The sequence below is a fragment of the Notolepis coatsorum genome (assembly GCF_963971535.1).
Source record: "Notolepis coatsorum genome assembly, chromosome: 2".
In the NCBI taxonomy this organism is placed as follows: Eukaryota; Metazoa; Chordata; class Actinopteri; order Aulopiformes; family Paralepididae; genus Notolepis; species Notolepis coatsorum.
In genome coordinates this window covers 39,742,262-39,749,422 of record NC_140166.1, presented here as the reverse complement: position 1 = coordinate 39,749,422, position 7,161 = coordinate 39,742,262, and positions in this window count along the sequence as shown.

The following is a 7,161-nucleotide window of genomic DNA, read 5'->3' as shown; positions in this document are numbered from 1 at the left end:
GCGACCTGAACAGCCAGAGGTGGTGATAGTGGGTAGGAGGTCGCAGCCAGACCATCGCGGGAATCTGTTTTGGGGGATGGCAAGGACGGTAGCTAAGGCAGCTAATAGATCGGATTGTTATGTGTGTGGCTTGGCCCCGCTAGCGGCCGACGCAGGTCTTCCTTTGATTGCGCACCCCTTAACGAAGTGTCATGCCAATGTGTTGAGAGACGTGCCTCTCTCCGGCCCATGCGACGGGGTGGGTCATGATAAGATGTTGAGGTATTTGGGCCGGGGGTTGGGGTCGAATAAGGCGATAGGTATTGGAGGTCTAAAGGACAATAGCCCCATTCCAGTGGCGTTTAGGGCGGCTGGGTTTGAGATGTGCGTAGAGGGGAAGTCCGGTGGTAGGGACGTGGGGTATTTGGACGGCTGCTTGGGTGAGAGTGGAGTATGGGGTAAGGATTCAGAGGCGCCAGCCCCTAGGGGGGGGGGGGGGGGGGGGGGGGGGGCGTTTTGGATTTGTGGCGAGTATGCGTACGCGGCGTTACCTATTAAGTGGAGGGGTAGGTGTGCGTTGGGGTATTTAGTGCCGGCTATGAGGGTGTCAGATGTTTTGCCGACGATTCCCAAGTCAAGGAGGAGGAGGGATGCGGACCACTTTTTCAGGGTGGCGTTTCCCTGGTGGGGGACGTATGCGAACATGGGTGAACTGGACCATCTGGCTCGCGTGTTTGAAGATATGGCGGCTACGACCGCGAAAGGTATGACCCTGGAGGCTCAAGAGTTGCGGTCCTTAAGACTGATGGAGCTGCAGTCAAGGACAGGTTTGGACTTCCTGTTGGCAAGTTCAGGAGGCACGTGTGCATTGATTGGTCAGGAATGCTGCACATTTATCCCAGAAAATGACGTAGGTGGCATACAGGAGGTTATAGAGCATTTGAAGAATATTACTAGGGAGATGCAGCCCGCGCGGGAGGACTCGTGGGAGGGCTGGGGTCAAAGTTGGATGGGCTATATAGGATGGACGATTGCTAAGTATTTGCTGTGTGCTGTGGTGATGTTTGCGGTTATAGTGGTTTGTGTGAATGTTATCAGGGTGTGTGTGACGTACGTGTTCAGGACTCTCGGCGCGGTTGGTTCTGCGTCTGGGGACCCACACCGCTCGGTTGCGCCTGCGTATGCGATGATGATGATAAGGGATGGCGCGGAGGGTGGCAGGGTGGGTGTGGGCGTTCCAATAAAGCCGAGGTGCCCGGCGTCCGCGCTGGCAACTATTCTCTGATCTGGGTGGTGGACATTCAGGGTTGGGGAGTGGGAGGGCCGGGGCGTGCGTGTGGGTGTGAGGCGGGGGACGTTCCTGGACGACCGTGCGTTGCCGTTGGCGAGGTAGGGTTGTGTATGCAATTGTGTTTTTTTGTTTTTTTTTCCCATAGTAGGTACGTTTGGATTGACTGTATGATGTGGGGCGGTGTACCCGGGGTTCGGTGTTGGGTCTGGTCGGCTATGCATGGCCGTCCGGCAGGGCACTGGACTCTGGGGATGCTGGCCTGAAGGACGAGAGAGGTTGCCGGGATGCTGACTGCTTTGTACCTGTGGTGAGGTGGGTTTAGACCACTGTGGAGGGGCTGTCAGGGTCTCTTCAGTAAACAGGGTTGACACCTCACGGCGTGCGTGGCGCGGCGTCCGTGGCATTCTTTAGATTATCTCTGGGGGACACGTGTCTGGGTGACAGGTGTCCCCTGGGGGGTGTGGTACTGAATAATGAAAAAGAATGTGAAAAATGAATGTAACTATATTAATCAAGATGTTTTTGTTTTCCGAGGAGTATCAGAATTGGAGCAGAATCAAGCGGAAGTAAAGGAGAGCGGAAATTCGACAAAAAATAGGAACCCAGTGTGTTGACAGAGATCGAACGAGAAGAAAAACAGGGAGTAGAAACGGGTGGTATCACACACATGTATCAATTACAATTGTCTCGTGTTTAAGAGTGTATGAGGAAAGTAAAAAGATACTCATACAGTGAATGAAAAGAACCTCTCAGGAATTTGATTATAAAGACAGAGTAAAGTACAAGTCCGGTTGATAAATTAACAAGAACTGTTGTCATTGTGTGCTCTGATCTCCAGCAGTTCGATTGGACACGCGGAACACCACAAATCAGGTAAGAATAGGAATTTCAACTGAACAAGGGACAGAAGAGAATAGGAAGGGCCCACAGTGCCACTATTGGCTGTCCGAGTAGAAGTCAGTCACAAGAAGCATAGACACCTACACTTAGATAGGGATTACACAAGCTACTTTTCTGCCTGTTGCCATTGTTACAAGATAAAAAAGACAAGAGAAACTTTATAAAAATGGGGCGAAAAAGCGCATATAAGAAAATGAAAGCCACAACTAACGCAGGTAAGCCGACCGTAATTGGGTGGATGGAAGAAAGTCCAGTACAAAATATTGCCAATGAACACGACACGACAAAAGGTAACGAATATTATTTGAAAAAAGCAATTTATGTATCAAAAAGATGGAATAAAAGATGGGAGCTTGAGAAACGTTGGCCTGTCGAGGGTTCTTTTGATTTGGAGTTAATAGCTACTATAGGAACACTAATTAAGGCATACAGATATCAAGGGGACGAGGAGAAAAGAGCAAAGAAAAGGTTGCAAGAAACAAGCTTTTTAGCAGCTTATGCACGGGAAGCTGAGAGGAGAGATAGTGAAAGGAAGGCCATTGCAAATGGCAATGATGCAGACAAACCAGTAGAGGGGGTAGTCCAGGTCACCAAAACTCCCCTGGCCCCTGACACAACACCTGTCACCGCCCAAAGTGCAGTGCAGTTAGCCTCACCCACCCCAGCCTCCTATCTTATGGCCCAACAGGAAAGAATTGAGGGAGCTTTAGCACCCCCGCCATATGCCAGTAGGAATGGGGAGACAATATACCCCATCCTACCTGTATTAGAGATGATAAGCCCTTATGAGTTGACAGATGATCTGGGGAACAAAGAGAAGGGACAAGCAAAGACATCTATTCAGCTGACAGCTAGGCAACCAGACAGGTCAGCCTGGACTTGGTCAGACAAAGAGTGTGTGGCCGCCTCACGGCTACCAGACAGGTCAGCCCAGACTGGGTCAGAGAGAGAGTATGTGGCCGCCTCACGGCTACCAGACAGGTCAGCCCAGACTGGGTCAGTCAGAGAGTATGCGGCCACCTCACGACCAAGGGAGAGGATGGAAGGGACGTCAGAGCGAACTAGAGTGATACAAGAAGCTGAAAGAAAGGGAAAGGAAGGCTATGAGACAATGTTAAAAGAGAAAGAGTGGGAAAGGATGAAGGAGACCTACGGCCAGCCTCAGAGAGTTTATGACCACCAGAGAGAGTATGACCACCAGAGAGAGTATGACCACCAGAGAGAGTCTGTCCGCCAGCCGGAGTACCTCCAAAGCCCCCCAGCTCCTGCTCCCCACTCGGTATACCGAGATCTCATTCCCCCCCAGCATTTTGCTTCCCCCCAACCCCGGTCCCACAAGGGGGTAGCCCCTGGCAGTCACGAGATTGGTCTCACGACACAACAGTGGGCGACTATAGATGCAGTAGGTGAGAAGCCGGAGGCTATCGACTTCGCACTTGGGGGGCAGATGACACGGATAAAAGAGGATCTGACAGAGATAGAACAGGCGCTCGTGGCTTTGGACAGGGACCACGTGGTCCTAGCAGGGCGAATTCCCGACCCTACAAGCATGGAAGATGAGGGAGAGGAATATCGGGAGTACATGAGGGTGCGGGCTGGCATTGAGGGAAAGCAAAATGCCCTGCAAGACAAAAAAGGAGAGAAGCAAGAGGCCCTCCAGAAAGTACAAGATGCTGTAAGGGAGAGAAGGCAGACCAGATCACAGACGAAAAACAAGCTAGCCCCTATCCGCATGGCTCCTATAATAATAAGAGGACAGGACCTGGAATATCACCCCCTGAAGGCGTCGGACATGACACAGGTGACTGAGAAATTGCCGCCCCTCCAGAATGGGGCCAACCCCTGGATTGCCCAACTGGAGGAGTTGATGGTCGGCACAGAAATGGCAATGGGGGATGTCAAGAAAATGTTGACAAACATGATGGGAAAAGACGGCATGGAAAGGATACTGGAGATGGCTCGCCTGCATGGCCATGTGGGGACTGGAGCGCATGATGCGGACCTGTTCACAGCGTACAGGGGAGTGATGTGGGCGGCCCTACGAGAAGCCTACCCAACGAGACTGCACGCAGACCAAATTCAGATTGGTACTCTGGGGACAACAGTGCACCCCAGGCTGTACGTACGACAAGCCTATGCCGCGTGGAAGAACACAACTGGTCAGGAGGCGGGACTTGACCCTATGCATGAAGCCTCGTTAAGAGCCAAGATTGAAAACGGCCTCCCCCTAGAGGTAAGACAGAGATTGGCCGAGGTGGTGTCATTGTCAAGGATGGCGCTGGACTTATATATTGATCAAGTAGAGCATTACGTTGAACTATATCGGAAAAAAGAGCAAAGAGCAAAGGAGAAGGATATGGAGCAACAACGTAAGATCATGTATCAACAGCCAACCGATGCAGTGAAGGTAGTGGAATACCTTCAAGCCTTGGTCCAGGCCCCACAACCAAGAGGTGGGACAGGCTATGAAGGGGAACCACAGGGCCAGAGACGGGCTCAAGTGGGAACACAAGGGGGTCATGCGCCAGAGCAACAACAGAGGTCAAGAGGAGCATTCGGGTGGCAACAACGAGGAAGAGGTGGAGGCAGAGGCCGGAATCCGAATGGATTCCCGGTGCGGAAGGTGGTGTGTTGGCCGTGCGGGGAGACTGGTCATCTCGCACGGGACTGTGGACAGGACTATCAAGCCAGAGGGGGAGACCAGGAAAGAACTTGGCAAGACCAAGGTCAACCCCGAGTCCAAGACCAGAATGCGAACAATGGCCCGGTAAATCCAGCAAGAGGGCCAGATGAACCACTATGAAGAGGCCCAGAGAGTCCAATGGGGAGGTGTCAGCTGTCAGTGTCGTCTTTAAGGGAGGAGCCTATTGTGTGCGTAACGGTGAATGACAAATCTGTCAAGATGATGGCAGACACCGGTGCGGCCTACACGGTAGTACAACCCCAAGACGCGACGCACCTAACCATGTCCGGTCGATACGTACGGACAATTGGATTTGAGGGAGTAAACCAGCTGACGGCTGTTACCGAACCTGTGACTCTGAGATATCAAGGCAGGGAAGCGACTCTCCCTGTGCTGGTCTCGGAAAGCACACCTATTAACTTACTCGGCCGAGATGGGCTGGGGTTACTGGGGATGGACATTAAATGTACTGCGGAGGGTTGCGTGATAGCCGAACGAGAAGACCAGTACTATCAGATGGTACAACGAATTGACAGTCAACCACCAGAGATCTATTGTTTAGGGGGACTGGACCAAGAGCTACTTGGCCCCGCCTTACAATGGGAGAAATTTATCACTGCCAATATGCCTGAAGCAAGGGATCCAAAGACCCCCTATCATTGCACTCTGCAGTATCATAGAGATGCAAACTCGTCACAGACTAAGGAGTGGCTGAGGGTGCAACCTGACAAAGTACAGCTGAATGCTACCAATATCATATTGGGGCCACAGGGAGCAGCGTTACGTATTGCACGGAGCGACTATCTGCTTAAAGAGCACGGCATTATGGATAGTGTTCCCCATGTGACTTTGAAGGTAATCAGCTCATGTGATCAACAACACATAGGCGAAATGATGAAAAAAGCTGAAGGGATAGAATTTGAACAGATGAAAGAAAACAAACGGATCTGGATAAGCCCTGATAAAAGGTTTATTAAGATCATGGTTCAAGGCACAGGGATGGGTTGTCCCCAAACTGTGCAATTATCCCAAGAGACGCTGGGAGAACTCCCTAATCCTAATGCATCAAGCCTCCAAGAGGACATGATGGAGGCGGTGCCTGAGACGCTGTGGGCAAAGAACAGCACTGACATTGGACTAATCAAGTCCGCTCAACCTGTGAAGGTGGAGCTTAGACCTGGGGCCACCCTGCCTTGGAAGAAACAGTATCCATTGAAGGAGAAAGCGGTGGCTGGAATCGAGCCACAAATTAAAGGACTTTTAGCTGCAGGAGTCCTACGGAAGACAACTGATCCCCGGAGCAACACGCCGTTGCTACCCGTGGAGAAGCCTGATACCTCTTACCAGCTGGTGCATGATCTAAGAGCTATCAACGAGGTGTTACTTGACTATCCATCAGATGTCCCCGACCCCCATGTGCTATTGACATTTATCCCGTCGAAAGCTGAATACTTTACGGTTATAGATTTGTGTAGTGCATATTTTAGTGTGCCCTTGAGCGAGGAGTGCCAGCATTTTTTTGGTTTTACTTATAAGGATGAATATTATGAGTATACTAGGATCCCGCAGGGACTAAAGCATTCGCCACACATATTCAACAAAATCCTAAGGGAGGATTTAGAGGGGTTGGATAGAGTCATGACCTCTAGGGTCATTCAGTACATGGATGATCTGATACTGTGCGCGGACGATCAGAAAACATGTCATCGCGATTCCGTGAAACTGTTGCAGCTGTTGGCGGAAAACGGTCATAAAGTGTCGTTGAAAAAGTTGCAATATTGTAAACCTAAAGTGATCTATTTAGGACAAACAATTTCACAGGGCCATCGGGCTATTTCAGAAGAACATTTGGTGGCCATAAAGACGGCGCCCAAACCTGTGACGGTACGACAGCTAATGGGAATTCTGGGTATAATGGGGTACAGCTCTCCATGGGTCGAGAACTATACGGAAATAGTGAAACCATTGAGAGAGATGATGAAAGAAGCGGGCGTTGATAAACTGAGCAGTAAAGTGGTATGGACCGAAGATGGCTCACGGGCATTCGAAACAATCAAGTCCCGACTGTTAGAGGCGCCGGCCCTGGCTTTGCCTAACTATACCAAGAAATTCATACTCTACGTCTCTTCTTCTCCAGATCAGAAGCAGGCGTGCGCGGTGTTGGCCCAGAACACAGGGGTGGGGGCGCGACCGCAGCCGATGGCGTACTACTCAATTGCCTACTCGGAAGTAGAGATGGGGATGGCTCCATGCTACCGAGAAATGGCTGGAGTGTATACGATGTACGAAAAAGCCGCAAGTATTATGA